Raw genomic sequence first — 21,084 nt, 5'->3', positions numbered from 1 at the left:
CTTTTGCAACTTTGCCATCCCTCTTGGCCTGGGTGCAGCTGCCCTGGCTGGTACAGCGGGCAAACACCCAAAGCATCCAGATGTGGGTGCTGGATTCTCTTTTTTCCTGACAGCCCTGAAGTGTGTTCTGTCTGCAAAGCAATCTTCATAGGAAATGTGGAAGATAAAAATAGATTACTATAATCAGATTAAAAAATAAATCAGTAGAATAAAAAAAAAAACAAACACCAACAAAACAAACAAACAAAAAAAACCCACACAAAATCAAATCCCAGTGCCCCTAAACCAGGAATATGTTGTTTTTTCCACATTTTCTGAATAAAAACCTGGTGCTAGAAGACTTTAACTGTTAGCTCCAATGTATTGGTAGTCTTAGGCCCACTTGCTGGAAACAATCAGCTCAATTTTACTGACTGTATATAATTATTCTTTTGTTTAGTAAATCAGATTTAAATGCAAAGCATGTTTTAATAACAATATTTTTATTACCTAGCACACATGAAGAACCTCTAACAGAAAGTTATATGAAATGCTGATTTGTTCATTTGCATTCAGTTCCAGCTTCTGTCGAAATACAGTTTGACACAAGTGGAAAAAATTAAAAAAAAAAAAATAATTTAGTAAATAGTAAAGGCATCAATTCGCATTGATTGTCATGGCCAAAAAAAAAAAAAAAAGGTAAATTCTGACTCCGCATGAATGCAGGTATCTTTGTTGCCTTAAATGCCTACAGGTGCAGCAGGAGCTGCTGGTTAAGAAGCAGTGAATTGAGTGTAAAGGCGAGATTTAATTGCTGTTCATTTTAACGATTTCCCACCTATGAGACTAAGCCTTTCTGCTGAACAGTAACTCAAGAGTGCAAACGGAAAATGGTATTGAGACCAGTGATGCTTGCTGATTCGAAGCACTTTTATTTAAATCCACCCTCCCTGTCTGGAGGGAATAAAAGCTCTCTTGGTGGTCAGTGCACGCCAAGGGCTCAGGGCAACTGCGGTGCCTCTGCGGGTCAGCAGGGGAGGGATGAGCCTCAGGGAGGATGCTCCTGTCCCCTCCATCCAGGGCTGGAAGTGCCACATTTTCCCCAGCTCCAGGACAGCAAAGAAGGGTTCCAGCCCTTCTGAGGGCAACCAGGGAGAGACAGCAACTAATCAAAGGGCGGGTGATAGATTGGTGCTAAAGAAGTAAAAAGCTGCCCGTGCTGATGATGGACATCGCAGCTGCTTTCAAAGTTTCTCCCCAGGGCAGCTCGTGCAAACTTTAGGTATGCAAGAGAAATAACTGCACCCAGCAGAGCCAGCCCATGCGGTAATACCCCAAATAAATAAAAAAGATAACATTAAAATGATAATAATAAAAACAACCCAACCACCTCCACCAAACAAATGAACAAACAAAAAAGCAAATAGGGATAAGGCAGCGCAGCAGAGCAGAGCTGGTCTCTTACGGCTATTGCCAAGGACATTGTGCCTACGTGACCTGGAGGTGCCAAGATGGGAAAGTCCAGCTGGGTTCAAGCATCCAGCTTGTCCTCCTTGTGTCCTCCTTCTGCCTGTTATGGTTTTTGTGTTACGTTTGGCCAGAAATTTCTACCTGTGCGTAACTGGAAGGAGGAAGGCAGCCCTAGCACGCTCTGTTGGTCGCGTACCCAGTGCTTGGGGATGCCACCCTCGTTGTTTCCCCTTCTGCTCCTGGCTCCCTGCAGCACCAGAGGTTGGGATGTGTGTGCCTTGCCTTCCCAGATGATGTTTGGTAGAACAAATATCAGCTGGGAAACCTCCTCGCTGGAGGTCTGAGATGCTTGGGGTAAGGCAGGGATGAGGCTTTGTAATGACAGCTTTGTACCTCCTCCAGGTATAGAGTGATTGGGGGAAGATCCCACCGCCCTTTTGGAGACTTCTCTTCAGCATCAAGGGTAAAAATGGAAAGGTATCTGCTCACTTGTCCTCCCAGCTCCTTTCCTTCATGCAGCAAAGGAGCTGAGGGCTTTTCATCCTTGGATCCTCAAGCATCAAAACAAGTGCAAAACAGAATGAATCACACAGTCATTAGGGTTAGAAAAGACCTCCGAGGTCATTTGGTCCAATAGCAGGTCCCTCTCACCTGCCTCCCCCTGCTCTTCAGGAGGTGTTTTTGGAGGCTCCTCCTCCTGCCCTAACACTTCAGTCCCAGAAAAATTACATCCCCTAACGACAGTGCCTATGAAATGCTATGCTTAATAAAATGTGTTGCACATCAATAATTTAGCTGCTTGTGACAACTCGGCCTGGTATTCTTGGTAATTAAAAATGGATGAAATGGCAAAGTATGGTAGGTGTTTATTTCTTTATTTCAGATTTCACTGTATTTAAAACAGGGGCTATCAATTTAGAAATACCATAAAAATCGAGCAAGATTGTGCTATTTTAAATATATCTGATATATTGTCCCATATATTTTAATTATTAATACGCAACACAGCCAACAGGAGTCTAAATTCTCCCCACCACAAGCTCCAGGCAATCATTATAAGGGCTTCTGGGTAAGCTACGGGGGAATGGAGATAAACCTCAGCTAAGTAATCTCCTTCCCTCCCCAGGTGTGAGCCCCCTCTGCCTTGCTCCACATGGAGCCGTTTACACCTGCACTAAGCAGGGATAAAGTGAAGCCAATCTGAATTCTGCACTGCCTTGCGCTCAAGGTTGCCTTTTACATCTGTTTGGTGTTTGCAGAGCCTGATTGCAGCCTTAGCTCAGCTGGTGGAGCCCTGGCATTACAGCGAGGTGGTCAGGTCCCACATTTGAGGTTTGGGGCTGGGGGAATGGGAATGGTTTTGGTGTGGGAAGAGGAAAAGAAAATCAGCTCCTTGTGCCAGAGTGGGTGCAAAGCTGGAAGCTGCTGCTGCAGCCCTGCTGAGATGGAAAGGTAAGGAACAGACGTGTAAAATGAGTAAGAGAAAGTGGAGATTTGGGCCAAAACCAGAATTTCTGTCAGCCTCTGTGTCAGGTGCAGCATGCAGGTGGAAATGTGCAGAAAATCTTGGAGCTTGCTCCCTATGGGCAGTTCCTCGGCTGAAGTTGTGTTCTGGGGTCAGTGCTTCTCCCAGAGCACCGACATCGGGCTCCCTGCGGTGTCTGCAGAAGGTGGAGGCTTGGCAAAGCCCCACGAGGTTCAATGTTAGATGAAGGGCTAAAATAAAACAAACAAAGCATTTATTTTTATTTTTATTTTTTTTTTTGTCCCTTGTTCCAAGCTTCGTCCTCCTGCTGTGGCCTTCTGCTTTGGGATGAAATATGTGAAATGAATGTGTATCCAATATTTCTTGGGGTTTTTTATTTAAGGCTGCCCACGGGCTCAGGAGGTCATCACCCCACATTACTTCAGTTTAGTTTTGCACGTGGACCCTGGTGGTGCTGCTTTCAGGACTGTGTGTGTACAGTGCTCGGTGTGCCCAGCCAGCTGATTCCTGTGTTCTCCCAAGGAGAATTCGTTCCTGGCATGATGCAGGTGGGTGCCTGGTTTATGCCTTCGTGCCCGAGGATTTACAGGGCAGCTGTGTGTGTGTGTGTAGGGAGGAGTGGGAAAAGCCCAGTCCCACCTCTTCCTTTTACTCCTTTTCATTTTCAGGGGGTGATTTGTGCCTTCTCCTCTAGGCTCGCCCAGCTGCACATGCTGCTGGCTCTGGATCAGCATCCTTGTTACTCCTCTGAGAGTGCCGTCTGTAGGTGATAATCTAGAGAAATCAGTACGGAGTGAGAACCGGTAGTTTTGGCTCGGTGTACAATTTGCAAGTGCCTCGTTATTGGCCCAAAGCTGCTTTATTCTCAGTTTTTATTTTTATTTTGGAGAAGGCGTAGAAAATGTCAATGTTCTGCTTTTCTTTTTAAATGGCCTCAGATTACTGCGGCAGTTATGGAAATGTATTTTATTTTGTGTTTAGCACCATCTTCATTAGGCACCAGAGCAATTCTCTCTTTACAGCCGAGCACATCACAGAGAATTAATCGGCCTGTTCAGAGCTCGTATTTTCAGGAGTCACTAATAGTGATGAGTGTGACGCTTCCTTCAAATAGCTTTATTTTGCCTTTAAGAAAAATAAAAAATAATAATAATAATAAAAAAAAAAAACAGTAAGATAAATAAATAAAGTATAAGGTAAAGAGTATCCTCCTGATGTGCAGTGCACATCTCATTAGGCGGCCAGGCAGATATCTGGTTGCAAGGCTGGAAGCATGGCATCCTCTCTGGGCATTGGTTTTGGTACTTCGTGAGCCCTCAAATTCAACAGGTTTTATTGATGCTCACCCTTAGTGCACGTTGCTGCAATTCAGATGTTCGGTCTCGTTCAGTCGCCCATTCCCTCCAGTGTGCTTGCAGCTCTTCCCCAGCTGACGTTGTCTCCAAACTGTTTCACCGGGTCAAACAGTGAGAATAGTGGCCCAGCACAAATCCTCACCCAGTGCATGCTGCTGTGTCCCTCCAGTTTGAGGGAACATCATTGAAAACCACTTTCTGAGCGTGTTTTCCACCTGCTGCACAACCGCCCTAACTGTACTCCTGTGGCTTGCTTCAGACAACGTCCTGCCAGCCAGCCCCTGGCTGGGGACACCATGTGTGACAGCCACTGCCTGACCTCCCCGCCAGTCCTGCTGCCCTGTCGTAGCAGAAATACTCAATTGGCTCGATGTGATTTGTTCTTGACAAATCCGTGTCGGCTGCTCCTCATTGCCTTGTTATTTTTCAGACGCTTGGAAAGTGTTTGTCTGATGATTTGTTCCAATATTTTTTCGGGGAATTGGAGCTAAGCTGGCTGGCCTGTAATTCCCCACTATGTTTGCCATTCTCCGCTCTTCTGGGACTTGCCACTGTCCCTGAGCTTTCAGCGATAAGCGCTAACAGCCCTGAGATTGCCTCCGCCACTTCTAAGTACCTGGCAGTGAACCTCAGCAGACCCAGCTGATTTTGAAAACATGTAATTTATATAAATATCTTCCGGGCTATTGCTTCCCCCTTGTAGTCTGAATTCTTACCTTTTTGTCATCAGTAACAACCGAAGTATCTGTATAAATGAATCAGTCACTTGTCATAGGGAGGCATTAGCCTTTGGGGTGACGGCTGGTGACTGAGCTTGGCTGAGTTGCAGAGGAACTCTTCCCTTTGCTAATGCCTTATTACTAATTACTAACTTATTATTATTCATGTTCTATATATCTGGACCTGTTTTTTTTTTTTAATATATATATTCATAAATGCATGTCCTATTTATTTTTACTGTCCATAGCCATTTGAATCAGTTTTTACAACCTATGTTCACCTGTCCTGCCTGTGCTCCAGGATGTCATCCCCACCAGCCACTTTTTGATAGCTTACACTCAGAGCTTTTTGCACTGTTTCTTAAGATTCAGAAGCGGGTGGGCCAGAGGGTGGGAAGATTTTAGGCTGCAGATGGCAGGAGCGCCCTGAGGAGCCACAGCATCTCGGCAGTGCCCTGGCAGGTGCTGGCAGCCGAAGGCTGGGGTGGGCTCCCTGCATTACCCCACCAGGCACAGCACCTCGTGGGCAAGCTCATGGCAGTGAAACGGGCTGCTCTTCTCCAATACCTCACCTTTCCAGGTGCAAACACACCTTTAAAATAGGCTGGAAGGATCTTCACTTTGGAACTCTTTGAATTTGCTTTATATTTGTCTACTGTTTTGTGACACCGTGTTAAGAGTAAAGAACAGATTCCACCAACAACGGCGTACTGTGACAAGCTGTTAAATGAATCACAGTGATGTTTTTCTTGCATTAAGAATGGCTGGGATATGGCTTGCTGAATGAAACCTCAGATTTTTCCCATGTTTCAAGGCGTTTCCCATCTAGTTTGCAATGAAATGGCTTGACAGTTTCAAGCAGGCAGCTCTTTGATCTGCGTGTCAGCTTGCTTCGTTGGAACAAACGGGAGACGTTTTGTTCTAGAGAAGCATTTGGTGTGTGCCGTCCCTGATATTTTAGAAATAAATAAGTAAAAAGCCAAGTGTTTCAAGTCATACATTCTGTTATGGCAGAACTTGTCAGTCACGGTAATGAGTACTATAAGGTATAGCAGACTTGTCATTGTGTCCTACAGATGTTTGTATTTTTGCTGTTTTCTGACAATGAAGACCTCACAATTCTGAAATGAGGTTTTTAACAGAAAATTTGAGACTAGATGCTGCTATGTCATTTCATGATTTCTTAACAGCATTGACAGAAAGGAAGATTCTTCAAACCGCTTCAGTTTCAGTAAAACTGAATCTTTTTTAACAGAAGAACATTTAGGTGAAAGAACAAACAAACAAACTCGTTCTTGCCCCTAACATGAGATGGAGTGTGACCACTGAGAGGCTGTGGGGGTGCTAATAAGTGATTTATCCTGTGGCTCAATCTCCTGCTTTACACACTCATAGGAAGAACCCAGCTCTCCATGGAGCAGCCTTGCTGGTGAACCAGGTGTTTCCTCACCCATATGAGTGCTGCCCTTGGGACAGAGTTAAAAGAAGGCTCAGGGCACTGACCTGGCTGTCCTGAGGGTGGTGGCACCATCATTTATACCTCTGAGGTTGGCAAGATGATCACATTTTTTTTTGCAATGTGTGTAAATGTTGCCCATAGCCACTTTTCTGCAGGAATCCCAGCCTCTGAACCACTGCCTGCTGGTGCCTCCTGGGACCTCTCGGTGGTTTTCCCTGCTTGGGAGAGGCCTGGAGGGGGACAGGAGAGAGCTGACAGAAGAGAAAACATGAACACAGCACCCCAAAATAAAGCGAAATGGCCCCGTTCTCCAGTTTGGTGCCATAGCAAATAATAATAATAATAATAAAAATCCTCTTATGTTGTTCTATAAGGGATGATGATCAAGTAACTAATTAGTACCACTTTAATATATTTCTACAAGACTGATTAAAAGATGAGCCCCACAGAACTGATTCTTTATCTCTGCTTTTTGCAGTTCCTACACGTTGTAGAAATCTACTGGATTTATTCGATCCCCCACCTGGTTGCTTGTGCCAGAGAAAATTTGTGTGTTTCTTTGCAAACAATGTGCATCGGAAGGTGGTGGTTTGATGAAATCATACTCTTCTACATGTGCAGCATGCAGAAATGGTATTGATTTGACAATTTAACTTCTCAGGGAAAAAAAAAAAGGCAGTATTTTGGAAGTTGACTGGATTCAAATGACAGGTTTTGATATTTTTAGTTTGAAATAACCTTTTATTTCAAAATACAGGCAAGCGAGAGGGAGGAGTAATCAGGAGCCAAAACTGAAGAGAAACATGTCAGTTGACATGAGATTTTTTTTTTTTTTATTTACTTCTTTCCTTTGGAAGGTATTTCACCATTTAACAAAGGAAAATATAAAGATTTCTAGTTTTCACCTAGGACAAAAATCCCAGCTCTGTCTTTGTGGGGAGTGGCCAGCCTGACACAGGATGTTAACCAAGAGTGAAAGAGCTGCAGATACGAAGAAATGGGTTATTTCAGTGCTGTAAGCCCTTCCTTACCTTTGTTTTCCATGCAGTTATGGAAAATACTTATTTTGAGAAGCCATCAGGATGGATTTAGAGCTGTGGTGACCTGGTGGCCGTCCTTGAGACCCCAAGCAGCCCCCTTTGCTCCGAAGCCTGGCATCCCGCTGTCGTGCTGCCAGCTGGATTACAACTCGTGCAAAAGTCTTCAGCTTTTTAGGCTCGGCACGTAGCGAGGCATTCTGGGGTTTGCATGGGAATAGAGATGTAGTAACGAGTGTGTGCGTGAGCATTTGTCTCGTGGGTAACCGCTCAAGCCGGCATCGAGCTGCCAGACGCGTGCTGTGTTCGGTTTATGCAGGGCTGGGAAGGTTTGGGGCTGAGCACCACCGCTGGTGGGACTCCGCAGGGCTCATCTTAAACTTGCAGGCTGGCTGGCTCCGTAAGCAAAATAATAATGAAGATAATTGCTCATAATTTCCACCGTCTTGTTGGTATCCAGAAGCCAAGCTGAATAACCAGAGAATCCTAATTTCCTTGGTACGATGATGCCCTAGTCGGGATCGGGCAAGCAGTGCAAATTGGTTTCCTTTCCTATTCCAGTCAGGCTCCTGAAACAGCTCCTGTCTGCTCTCACTTTTGATGAACAGACCATCGTTATTAATACTGATGCTCGTGGTGCCAAGGGGCTTCTGCTGAGCAGGGCTGCTTCGTGCTGAAGGGTGCACAGGAAAGTCACCGGTGGCGCCTTTCCCTGTCCTGTCCGGGGCCAGGACACAGCAGAAAGCTGCCCCACTATTCAGAGATGGGGTTCTTCATAATGGGGTTGTTCAGCGCAGGCTCTAGCTGTGATTTGCTTGTGAAAAAATAGCGTAGAAAAATAAAAAATAAAATAAAAATGCAGCCCTCCTTTGGGATGGGGATGGGGGATCTGGGAATGAAGCGGTGGCTGTGGCTGGCTGGGTGGGGCAGAGCTGGGACAGCTGGGACCGGAGGGGATGGGGCTTGTCTGGGTCCTGTGTGGCAGCACTGCAGAGCACACAGCTGCAACCTTTTTCTTATAAGGCCAGAAAGGTGTCCCCTTCTTGCAGTGGGGAATGGAAGCTGTGAGCACCCTGCTGCAGAAGGGCACGGGGAGATACGGCTGTTTGCTGGACAATTGGGGTTTGGGTGTGTTTGCTCTGTAACTGGGGGGCACACAGATGCTGGGAGCAGGTTTGCACTTTACACCCTTCCCCTCTGTCTGCTGAGATGCCAGCATGGGATCAATTCCTTTTGGTCTTGAGAAAAGTGCTACAGGATGATTGTGAGCCACCAGGAGAGCATCCTTTTCATAAGGGCTTTTCTTTGCTATAGCTCTCCAAATATATTTAAGATCTCTAGCTCTCACCTTTGACAGTCTGCCTCCAAAGCCCCAAACTAGAAAATACATAAATGTGTGAACAGCCTCACCCACACGAGGAGTCGTGTGCATTGAGACATAACCCTCAGCGAAGGGCTGGGCTCTGTTGAGATGCTTCTGGGGGCCGTGGGCTGATGCACGGCTGTGTCCTGGGACAGATCCCCCCTGATTTAGACCCTGGTGCCTTTGGCTTGGTGAAAGGAGCTCATCTCATTTACGGTGGTGGAAGATGGAGCAGATAACTACGATGAATAAACCGGCTCCTCTCTTCCTTGCCTGCCTGGAGGTATGAACTCCTTTTAAGTTATGCTTTCGCTGCTGCCACTATTTTTTTTTTTAATTATTATTTCCAAACTAGTAAGTATAACAGGGGAAAGATAAAGCCTGAAATCCATTAAAAGCTTTTATTTTATTTATTTATTTTTATTCTGTGGACTTTTAAAATATTGTCTCACCTTGATGTTTGAGTTCTTGGTGGCTGGGCTGAATTCTAATTGTGCTCTAGTATCTCTGCTGGCCAGCTATATCTTTCAGGCTCACATCACATGGAAGATTAAAAAAATCACCCCCATTTCATTTTTAATCTCTCTCTCACTTTGAACAATTCATCCTTTTTGTGATACCTAATTACCCAACCCCTTTCAGATAACCACATGATGTGTGTGTGCGTGTTACATCTGTGATCGCAAACAGAGTATCTGATCCCTGTGGAATAATCCATTGAGGAATGAGGGTAATTAGTCTCTAACAAATACAAATTTGGAAACATCTGTGCAGGCTTAAGCTTAGGGAACTGGACTTGGGAGCAGGTTTCAGCAACGGGAAGAGAGTGAGAAGGCAGAGCTGGAGGTACCAGGTAAATATTGCAATTAAATTAGTCATCTTGAGGAAATTAAATCAAGGGAAATTGGAGTGTGTCATATTTTTCGATCTGGATTTCTGGCTGTTATGAGATTTTGAAGAGAGGCAGCGAAGAAAATAGAAGCTAATAAGTTTTAATTCTTTTCCCAGTGACTCAGAGGAGGGCTGGATGAAGCCCTTTCTCATTTTGTGATAATTAATGTGACTCCCATGGCAAAGGGAAATGCAGAAATTGCTCACAAGTCAGCTGAAGAGCAGATTTTCAGACAACTTCTCTTTGGTTCGGCTTGCACAACAGTGTCCTATCTGCAGGGCAATCTTTGCTCCAGAAAGTTGGGGGCAAACTTCTGGCAGCTGGTGAATGTTGCTGGAAGGGGCAGATCTTGGGCTCAGGTGGAGATTGGCATTAGCTAATAAGCACAGCTGGGAGCTGGAGAAGCAGAGACACCTGAACCTTTTGCTGTGTTTTAGGAGCTGGTGCCTGCCAGTAGGGTGGCACGGTCTCAGATTGCTGGAGTTGTGTCTGGGGGTGTTTTTGGGGGACAGGTTGGAGCTGGTTGCTGATGAAAGTGCAGTGCTGCTTGCACCCTGCCACCTCGTCCCACAGCTCACCTCCCAGTAACTCTGGGATGCATTGAATGCCTCCAGGAACCAGTTTAGCTCATTAAAACAGCAGGGAAAAAAAAACCAAACAACTATGGCTTGGCAGGATAGGAGAGCTGAATCAGTTTGGGGAGGGTGTGAGGGCTCCAGGGTGTCCTGAGATGGAGGATGGGGCAGAGCAGAGGGGCAAGTCCTGTCAGACTTCAAGGAAAGAAACTTCCCCGACCTTTAGTGGATTTAGATCAAGCTCTTTTACTTGTGTATCAGCATTATTTATCTGACTGTTTGCCAAGGTCTGCATAGGGAAAAGTTATTAAGCATGTGGGTAGTTTAAAGCGTGTGTTTAGGTATCGATAGATATGGATAGATGCCTAGGGACATTTGTGAAAAGGGCACTTCTGAGTTGTGAATGTGTGGATCTAACTATTCCTTTAATAAAAAGTGTAAAAGCTGCTACCAGTGCCTTTGTAGCAGTGCCTGTGTAGCCATAAGTAAGTCGTATGCTCAAAGATTACTTTAAAACAGGACAAGAAACTTCTCTTAAAAATTTCTGCTTTCAGTTTCTAATGTGACTGACGTTTATGGTAGTTTGGGTACAGCTTGGTATCCTCTTGCAAGCCAAGAGCACCGTGGGCTCCCGTTGTAACCCTGGCTCCTGGGCTCTTAAACTCTAAAGAATGGAGCAACACTTCGTTAGCAGTGCAATTCATTTCCCTGGTGCTGTCCAGGAGAAAATGGCCTGATGTCCCCAGCAGATTTCAATTCAGCAGTGAGAGAAAAGGAGGCCAAAGGCCTTTACACGAAGCAGATGAGTTACTGCTTCATTTTTCAATATTATTCAAGTAGACAACGCCACGCTGACAGTTAATATAGAAAATGGGGCATCTCCTCCTCCGTGGAGAGAGGGGCTGAGGAGGGATGGGATGTCAGAGGCTCTGGCAAACCCAGAGAAGCAGCAGCTTTTCCTGTTGCTCTGCACTCTGGTTAGAGCAAATGAACAAGAGAATTTGCAATTGGTATCCGACGAGGTGCAAATTAGCTAGTTACCACCAGCTCCTTCCCGAGCCTCATTTCTTTTTGCTCTGGGACGATGGGGGAGAGGAAAACCACTGATGTACGTCTAACAGCGTTTTGCCTCCAAAGACCCACCAAGCAAAAATAGCATGTAGCTATTCTAAAGCTGCAAAGCTGCTTAAGTTAGAAAGTTGGCAAAGCCTGAACGAGCTTGCTGACAGGGCAGGGAGAGGAGAAGGTGGCAGAGTGAAAGCAAAGGCTTGGTGTCTCCCTCTCCCAAGCACCCAAGTGGTGGCACCCAAGAGCTACAGGAGAAATGCAGTGGAGTCTTGCTGCCTGTGCCCTTCTTTTGCAAGAGGGGGAGAGCAACGCACGGAGATACTGGGTGACCTTCTGGTGGGCAGCAAAGCAGGCTGTTCTCCCTTCAGTGTTTTATTTTCACTTTGTTTGTTAAATCTGTTGATAATGTGAGCAGAAAGGCTTTCAAGACTTCATGTCTACAATAAGGAACTCAAGTTCCTTAGATAAAGCGTGTGCTGAAGTTGATTCTTTGGTGTTGCTTTTGTTCACTTCTTGCCACAACCTGTGGGTAACTGGGTAAAATACCTCAAAGACAACTTTGGGGTATTTTTTCGCTCTAGAGGAACTTTGTATTTGGGAAGAATAGGCTGGAGGAAACTTGAATTATTATTTTTTAAATGGTCAACTCAATCTATTATACCTTTTATTTGAAAAGACCGTGATTCCAAAAAAATATGTGCGAAATCTTTCCAAAACAAGCCACAACCTTGTCTGGGAGCCAGATTTGTCTTGCCCAAAGAGATTTATGTCATTGCCTTAAAATGAACAAGGTCTTATATGCTGCTCCTTAATCACCAAGGTAACGAAACGCTCACCTCCACAAGGTGAGGCTCTTTCTGGTCCTCAGCTGAACTTTGAGGGGGGGGCAAATAGGCCCAGATCCCCTTTCAAATCATCAGCAGAGCAGATGAGGAGGTTTGCTTTTTGTCCTAGTGTGGCACAGGGCATCAGTGATGTCCCTTTGTTCCTTGCTTTGATTCTTTGCTCTGGGGGAGCAAAGCATGGACTTCAATTCCACAGCTTCCTCTGATGTGCCCCTTGTTGGTCTCTGTTGTGATGGGTTAGCACCTCATGTTGAGCAGCTGAGCTGGGGGGCCACCAGCTTGGTGGGGTGAGGAAGCTCCAGGTTCCCTCTCCAGCCTTGGCTGGCACTTTTTAGCTGGTCCCAAATCTTTGCAGGCAGCTGCCTAGGTGGAATCAATTTTGATATCCCCTGTATGCTAACTCCTGCTTGTAGAAAAAGAAAATAAATGCTTATGGGATCACTGTGGAACAAAGTGAGGGGCTAAGTTTGTTTTGATGCTGCCCCAATGATTTAATGTTAATACACGCTGTGAGATTGCTATTTATTTCTATTTGCACTTTACTGCATCTCAGGTATTTATTACAGGCTCCGAGAGCTATCTCTAGCTGCTTTAAATAAATGAATCACGCGTTGTCTGTAGGATGCTCCCCAGGGTATGGAGCAAGCGAGGTACCATGTTCAGGTGGTGTAGGTCCCCGGGCAGCCTGCTGATTGATTTCTGCAGTCCTGGGGATGAGCAGCATCCCCACGCTGCCGGCCGGGGCAAATGACCTGTCAAACTCGATGCATTACCTGGCGGAAACGCAAACCACACGGATGCAGAAGGCTGGGATGGTGCAGTCATCCGGGAAGGGCAAGCTTGCATTTGGAAGTGTGTTGTTTAGTTTCTCCCTGCAGGCTGAAAGTGAGAAGGTTTTCCTGTGGTTTCTGAAGTTCTGCAAATGCCTCTCTTGGTTTGGGCCTGACTTTCTTGGCTGGAGGAGAGTTAATGTGTAGCAGATGCTGCACTGAGAAGACAGAAGCAGGTGAATTCCCCAAGGAGACAGTGTGCTTAAATGAAACCAACGGCTTAGTTGAGACAATTAAATGGGAAAGAGGAGTCATCTTCGTTCCTGGGAGTCTTCAGGATAGGTGCCCTTTGGGAAGGATGGTTTTGTGCGCTGTCTTGCATCAGGGCATTGGAGAAGGCTGTGGTTCACATGGCTGTAGGCAGGTTTTGTGCTAAAAACTGTTCTGTCCCACTATGAAAGAAGGAATTTTTGCTCACTGCTGTTCTTCCCTTGTTTCTTGGTCTTTGGTAACTAAAAGTGGTGACATATGGGAGCAGGAAAAACACTGCATGCTTCCCATCTCCTCCACTTACAATGTCATTTCTTTGTGAGTGTTTGCAAGTAAAAATAGAAAAATAAAAGATGTCGAAGCGAACCCTAGATATGATCTGTAATTAGATTAAGACCCACAGTTATGGAATAATAAATTATCTAACTACCACGGTACAGCTTCACAACGCTTTTAAGATTGATTTTTGCCCAAGGCCCTGGGAAAGTAACTTCAACAAAACGTAAAGAGATTAAGTCTGATTATTAAGTGAAAATACTTTTTGATGCCCCTTCCAGACTCACAAGCAACTTTTAACAACCCTGTTAAAAAGTGATGCTCTGTGCAACTTTGGCAGCCGCTACATTGTGTGGAGCGTGGCTTGGATATGTGTGGATAGGGACTGGGGAAGCAGAAGTCCCTGGGGAGCTGGACTAGTCTTCTAAATCTGGGTGAGCTGTAGCACCAGTGGGTGCAAGCAGCCTGTTTGGGGCTGGAAGGGGACCAGGAGAAGGGGACCAGGAGGCACGTGGATGGGTGGCTGGCTGGGTAGTGTTATTTCTTTTCAAGTAAGATTGACTTGGGCCAAAGGGCTTGCTCTTCAGATAGAGATAATGCCATTTTCATTAACGACCCATAACTCCAGTCCCTCTATTTTTTTTTTCCCCCCATTATCTCTTATTTTTATTCTGCTCTGAGAACAAGCAGACTGGCTGGTTTAGGACACGCTCACCATCCAGCCCCAGCCTAGACGCTGTGGTGGTTACACTTGTCAGGGTCTCACAGAATTCGTAACTCAGGGCTCTTTTACCTGTGCCTGCAGCAGGAGTTAGCAAGTCAAATGCTGACCTGGAAATGTGACATTGAGATTATTATTATTTTTTTTTAAACTTTCAGTCCTTCTAAATTAAAATGCATGTCCTGGTGTTTCAAGTACATGGACTCTCTGCAGTCCTGCCATTGTGTTACCTCTGTAACTCAGAAGTGATTTGCGGCATTGTTCATCTCCAGCCTGCTGCTCCTTTCAGGCTGAGCCATGCAGGGCCTGTGGCTCACCGTGAGATTTTGTTTCATCTCCCCCCTTTGTGGTGTCAATCAGCAGCACATTTGTCCCCAGCTGGTTGCTCTCCCAGCCCTTCCAAGGGACGGCTCCTGGTGCACAGAGGGGGAGCCCAAACCCTACAGGTCACTGCATCGCTTCCCCCAATCTCCATCCAGCCACAGCCCGGGCACCCGCTGTGAGGGCTCGGGTGCTGCGTGCGAGAAGATAAGCCCCTACTTGGGGTCTCACATTTTCTGGTGGCTTTGGGCAATAGAAATACGTGCCTGGCTCATAGAAGTGTTAACAAGCAGTAATTAGACCATGTTTGTTCAGGGCTTTGAGAGCTTGGTGCTTTTATTTCTCACCTGCGGTGTAGTTAACAATCCATACACTTTTTTTCTTCACAGCACACTGCAAGCAACATTTAGAAAGGATTCACTATCTGCCACACAGGAGCATTTGGAAGCCATTATTATTAAATTAATCCAGATGGCTTGACAAGGCCATTGTGTAGTGCATTGGCCTCTTACCTCTGGACATGCAAGAACACTCAGTCTCATAAAAACACACATCGCTCCCCATCCATCTTCACTGCGAAGCTCTTGGGTCTTGCCACTGTCCAAAGCAAGTCTGGCTCACAACGGCAAGGGGAACCAGCATGGGGTAAGACGTGGAGAAATGGTTCTGCCTGGGAGCTGCTAGCAAAACTCATCCCGATGGCCACACAGTGGTGACTTCCAGGGTCCTGCCTTGAACCCTGGGCTCTGGCCACACGTGCGGTGTCTGACAGCTAAATGCAGCTCGTTAATTGCCTGTCAGCATTCATTACTTAAAGGAGGTGAGCAAAGCTCGGAATAGCTTCTTCATGGAAAATCAGTCAGTAGATGGAGCTTTAAATGTACAGCAGGTATCTGCGGGGGTTGGCAGATCTCTAGGAAGCAAAGGGGCTTTGTTTGGCTGCTGCTCGCTGCAGTCTGGCAGGTGCTTGTGGCTGAGCTGCACGCAGGCTGTGTAGCACCTGGCAGCAGAGTGTGCGGGAGGGGACGTGGTTCTCCTGCTGGGCCGGGGCTGTTCTCCCGATCTGTAGTACTTAAATCATGGCCAAGGAGTCAGCAGAGCCAGCTGAGAACAAATTTTTATATGTGTGTTATTTCACGTTGGCAAAAGTGACTTTTACCACCCTGCACACCCAGCTGAGCTTGAATGGTGCCTCTGGAACTCCCTGGCCTTTTCCAGCAGTTGGTAGCCCCAGCAATTCTGTGTCACCTCTGGATTTGGCCTCCCCAGTTGTAGCCCAGGAGGCAAGCTTGGTGGTGGAGCACCATGGTGTCGCTGCCCTGCTGTGGTCACCGCTGACAGACCTGAGAGAGGAGTTAATTTAAAATAAAGGCTGTGGCTAGGAGAGAGGGCAGTGGGCGATATCCCTCTGCAAATAGTTCCCAACGGTGTTGGCAAGTTTGTGGTGAGAGAGAGCACGTCATTCAGGGGTCTGTGATGCGGTGGTGTGGGATTTAGGTACAGTGGTGAGTACATGAGGGGCTGGGGCAGCGAAGGCCCCGGGAGGAGTTTGAAGGCCTCGGTCTTACACTGGGTGCAGCATCTGCATGTGTGGAGCTGGAGCGGGTGTTTCTTTTTAAGCAATGCTGAGGTCAGGAAGGTGCTAGCAAGGTCCTATGTGCTGCCTCTTCCAGAGCTGGTGGTCTTCATGGCTTCTAAGGGCTGTCACAAGGTGGCAAAGCCAACGAGGAGGAGCGGGGCCCTGCTGCTGGCAGCGCTTGCTCGAGGCTGCTGCGAGCTGTCCCGGAGCCTCCTGCCTCGCTGCTGCCGTGGTGTGCGGGGGGAGGATGAATTGCTTTTTCTGTGAGTATTAAATATTTTATTTGGTGACCTTCCTCTAATCGGATGCTTTATCTCAACCACATATTAAAAGAAAAGTAATAAAAAAAGGATTTTAATAAACGTAACCTCCTTAAATTGTGTAATTGTCACTTTCCTAGGACATTAGGGAAGCTGTAAGGGGGAAAAAATATGTACAGAGCAGTTTTTGGTGCATTGATAATTTATTATCTAATAATCTCTTCTCTTTCTTGCTATTCCCAGTTTTCTCATTACGGGTACATAGCAGAACGCCCTGTTGCTAGCAGCGGGTTGCCGTGCTCCTGCCGAGCCAGATCTGCTCTGTGCTGGTGTCAGGTGATGTCCAGCCTTCCTCCCCTGCTTTTCTGAGACAGAAAAAGGCAGCAGGAGGCTCAGCCCTGCACCCGTGGGAGCCTCCCTGGAGGAGCACAGATTGCCCCCCATGCAATGGGGGTTAAGATGCTCTCGGGACCATGCATGGTGGGGACTGGCCATCGTGTGCAGTGATGTGTCCAGGCACATTTTCCCTTCCTGCGGCTGTTCCTTGCAGAAAGGTTTTGCGGGTGATTTGCAGCCTTGGGAGGAGGAGAGGAGCACTCCAGATACAGACCAGGTCAATCTGCACCTCTGCGTACAGTCAAAGCATGCGGGGTCACAGGAAAGGCAAAGTTCGAAAAGAATCCCCTGGGCTACATCCTAGTGTCCTGGGGCCTTGGGTGTGCTGAAAGGAAGCACAGCTTGGACTTTGAAAGAAGTTGTGATTCAGGGGGTGTAGCACACCCCGTGAGGATGTCACATTATAGAGGACAACTAAGTGTGGAAGCTCTGTCTGGTTCTTCATTTGTCCTGTTCCTTTCCCCAGCACCCCTATCTGGGCATAAGCAGGGTGGAAAAATGTACCAGAGCAGCTCCAAGTGTGGTTAGGCTCTGATCCTGAGCTGCCAGTGGGCAGGACTGTCCCAAGCTGTGATGGGCATGCATATCCTCGGGAATGCACCGCATGCTGGTGGGTTCTGGGAAGCTGCTAAGCTAGTTAAGGCTTGGGTCTGCCCCTGTGGACCCCCTGTTTCTCCCAAGGAACCTGTCCCAGATGAGACATCTTTCAGTTTAAGGTGACTAATCTGAATGATAACGATGTGAGTTTGTCTTCACTGTGTCAACCATTGCACAGACACATGGAGGGCATAACATACCTGCTTGGAGAGCTCATGGAAACCCCAAGCACAGGCTGGGTATCTGCTGCAAAAAGCTCGTGCTTTGGGGGAGACAGAACCTGAGATAGCTGGGGATAGCAGGATCCTGGAGGGGACAAGGCAACGCTTTTGCTTTCTCACTGCTGGCTCCTGGAACTGCCTGAAGGAAGCTGGAATAAAAGTAACCTGCCTTGGTCTTCACAGGGAGGTGGGTTTACCAAGTTGGCTTTCAAAATGTAGAAATGTGTCTGGTTTTGGAGTGAAGAGGTAGCTCCAAGACAGGGGATATAACGGGAAACAGAGGTGCAGCTTGCAGGTGTGACTTCTCTTGCCAGCTCCCCATACTTTAAAATGGAGAAGTCTCTCCTTTTACAGTTTACCTTCATATGAGGATTTGTGTGACAGCTTTACCTACCCCAGAGAGCTTCTCCCAGAGTTAAATACATGCGGCAAGTCACTTCTAGATCAGAAGGTTATTAATGAAGAGTGCGCATGGGTCAGATAGCTGATGCCTGCTGCAATTTGCTATTATTTACTGCATTTGGGAACTTACATGAAAGTTTTACCATCGTTAAGCTTTGGGCTGGTCAGATTGATGGATACGATTTGATTGAAATTGCGTAGAGGGTGATTACAATAAGGAGCTAGGAAATTAAATGAAAATGCTACTGGTTAGGAACAAAATGCAAATGATTTGCTTCTGTTCTTCAAAGCTTTATGCAGGCTGATTTGCATCAGCATTGCCAGGGAAGGGCATGGTGCACAGGAAACAGAAGATTATATGTGCTGAAGGCAGATAAATGTGCTGCGGCTATGAGTTATCGAGCAGGAGCTCAGCTTTGACTGCCAGGCAGGCAGATATTACTCTTCAGAGAGCAGAGCCCGATAGCTGTGCCTATCAAAGAGGAACGCAGGCTGGTGCAGGGGCTGGTGGGGGAACTGGGGGACCTGGGTTTTGGCTGTACCCTGCTCTGTGGTCACCGGGTGCCCCATCCTCCCCCAGTGCCTGTGAGCAGCCTGCAGGACTCGGTGAGCTCCCGGTGCTGGTGGCAGCCCCTTGGCCGGTCCTGAGGGACTGCAACCTGGCCCACGCCCCTGCAAGCACTGGGCTGGGGGATAAAAGCTCAAGGAGCCTTTAGATCAGGTTGTATTGATTCAGAGTAGTCACTGTCTATGTTTTCTGAGCAACATTCAGGAATTGAGGTGAAGCGTGGCTGTGATTTGGTTATCCTGCTGTGGTCCTGAGATAGGAGTTAAATTAAAATAAAGTCCTTTTATTAAAATCTCTGGATTTCAGGTGAGCAGAGGTGTGCTGAAAGATGTGCCTAGCTCCAGCCTCAGGCTGACTTCTCGAAGTGGTTCTCAGTTTGGGGTAACCCCCTGGAGGTGCACAAAGGTGTGAGCTGGTGAGGACAGAGGTGTCACAGCCCAGAGATGTCCCATTGCCCTGGTCACAGGGATGACCAAGGGACAGGGTCTGGGTGTGCAAGCTGCTGGGGCTTTGTGGGGGTTTATTTAGGAGTTATGCCTTAAACACACCGCAGGCAGCCTGCCTGATAGCTAGGGAAAGGGTTGTTGTGGGGATCTGCTTTGGTTTGAAGGCACAAGTGGATCAGTGGCCAAGTTGAGACCCAGACCTAAATTCAGCTGTGGGGTGAAAGGGCTTGGACCTTATCACTGCCCAGCCTGCCACAGAAATTGCTGCCTCTGCCCCTGCCCTGCTCTCCCCTCCATTCTTGTGATTTTAAAGTATGAACAGCCTTATTATTCATGAGAAGCTGGGATGTCTCTCCCCACCAACAAATGGGATGCTGATAAAAGAGTCAATAAGGCTAATGTTGTTTTCAGTCACTAAATTTGACTTGAAGCTGGCCTAGGAAAAAAGGAATTCATCTCTGAATACATTAGTTGATAACTGACAGGAAAATATTGCAAATGATGTAGTTGCTGTGTATGGCCTGGCTGGGCACCTCGCTGTGGGGTGGGTGAGCAGTGGCCCCGTGGCCACGTAAGGGAAGTTTGGGGCTGGCAGAGCCACCCTGCAGCTGGTCTGGAGCAGGGAAAGAAGTCTCCTGGAGGAGTCAGTGAGAATGACAGCTAGAAAAGGTAATAGATAATATTGGCAGACAGGAGAGCAATGGAGTAGGGAGAGGAGGAATAATCCATGAGGCAGCTCGTGATGGAGACAGCGGGTCTTGGGGGATGGATCAGCCTGTGTGGGCTGGATCAGCTCCTTGCCAGAAGAACCCTTTATTGAGCTTAAGACTTACAGAAATGGCTTTCTTTGGACCCTGGCCCCATCTGCAGCCAGGAGGCCAGCAGAGCAGTAAGGTTCAGAACAGACCTGGAGACTTCAGCTCAGATTTTCGCTCACTCCAGTAAGGGTTTGGTGAGCCGATTCTGGCTCGGTTTCCCAGAGGAAAGACATGATGCTTCTCCCTCCCTTTAACCCACCTGCTTTGCATGCTAGGGCTATCAGAAGCCCTGAGACTTCTCCAGGGAGCCCCAAGGGAGAGCTAGGACCCTGCCTCGTGGACCAGGGCACGCGCTCGCTCCTGTTCCTGCTGGCTGGATTCCCACCACATGCATTCCCTGTGGCTGCTGATTTCTTCTCCGAGCTGTGTCCCCTGGATCCAAAATGAAAGCAGTGTAATTGGATGCACCACCATAGTGGCCAATGACAAAAAGCGTTTTTCTGAAAGCATTTTTCCCCCCTGTTGCTGAAAGATTACATCTGATGTTATAAACCAGCATCGCTCCCAGTTGGTACCACCGCTAAGTAATTTACCCTTCTGGAAAAGCTTCTTGTTATTGCAGCATGTTCACTGCAGCCATCTAGGTGAAATTATTTCTTTCAAGCTAGGAAAAAAAAAAAAAAGATAGGATTTTTGTCTTGTATTGCCCAATATATAAAAACCCTTGGAGAAAAATGAGATATAGATCCAGACCAAGAGGGGTGAACACCCATTGCTAAGTTTGGCTTTTAAAATAAGAGAGAAGCCAGGGGAGCAGGGTGCTGGGGGCAGAGGCATGCAGGCAGCCCAAAGGGATGCTGACCCTCCTCGGAAGGAGCCTACGTCAAGAAACCCTGAATTATGCGATGCCAAGTAGGATTAGTGTAGGATTTATTCCTGACCACAGGTGGGTGTTTCAGAGGAAAGAAACCAAAATATCATCAAAGTTGCCTCAAAGGTTTGGTGAATGAATGTTTGTAGGAGAGGGGAGGTGTGATCTGATTGCATCTGATTGTCCTTAATTTCACCTTGCTTCACGCAAAGAGGAAACTTTTCTCTTTCCCCAGACTCTTGTGTTTATTTTCTCTGGCTCTGCTTTTCCCCGGGGGACCTGGAAGTGACGTGAGATGTTTGTAGGGGGTGTCTGGCCATGCCTACCCAATGCTCACAAACCTGATGCTGCCCTGGGTTCTGCTTTGGGGGCAGCAACCC

At 47.1% G+C, this 21,084-nt stretch overlaps 1 long non-coding RNA gene across 4 annotated transcripts in view; it reads left to right on the top strand.

Moving 5' to 3' along the window:
- The window catches only part of LOC137865578 (uncharacterized), a 35,729-nt gene that overhangs the window by 11,259 nt on the left and 3,386 nt on the right, over window positions 1–21,084 (top strand). The window contains exon 1 of one of the 4 annotated variants that reach the window (XR_011102000.1): window positions 8,485–9,151. The exons of 2 other annotated variants lie outside the window; for them this stretch is intronic. This is a non-coding gene — a long non-coding RNA (uncharacterized lncRNA). Of the gene's footprint in view, window positions 1–8,484; window positions 9,152–10,271; window positions 11,740–21,084 lie in introns of those variants that run through there. One more of the 4 variants, XR_011101999.1, reaches the window with a different exon arrangement.

The sequence above is a fragment of the Anas acuta genome, chromosome 16 (genome assembly GCF_963932015.1).
Source record: "Anas acuta chromosome 16, bAnaAcu1.1, whole genome shotgun sequence".
Taxonomy (NCBI): Eukaryota; Metazoa; Chordata; class Aves; order Anseriformes; family Anatidae; genus Anas; species Anas acuta.
This window is presented reverse-complemented; position numbering and strand designations above follow the sequence as displayed.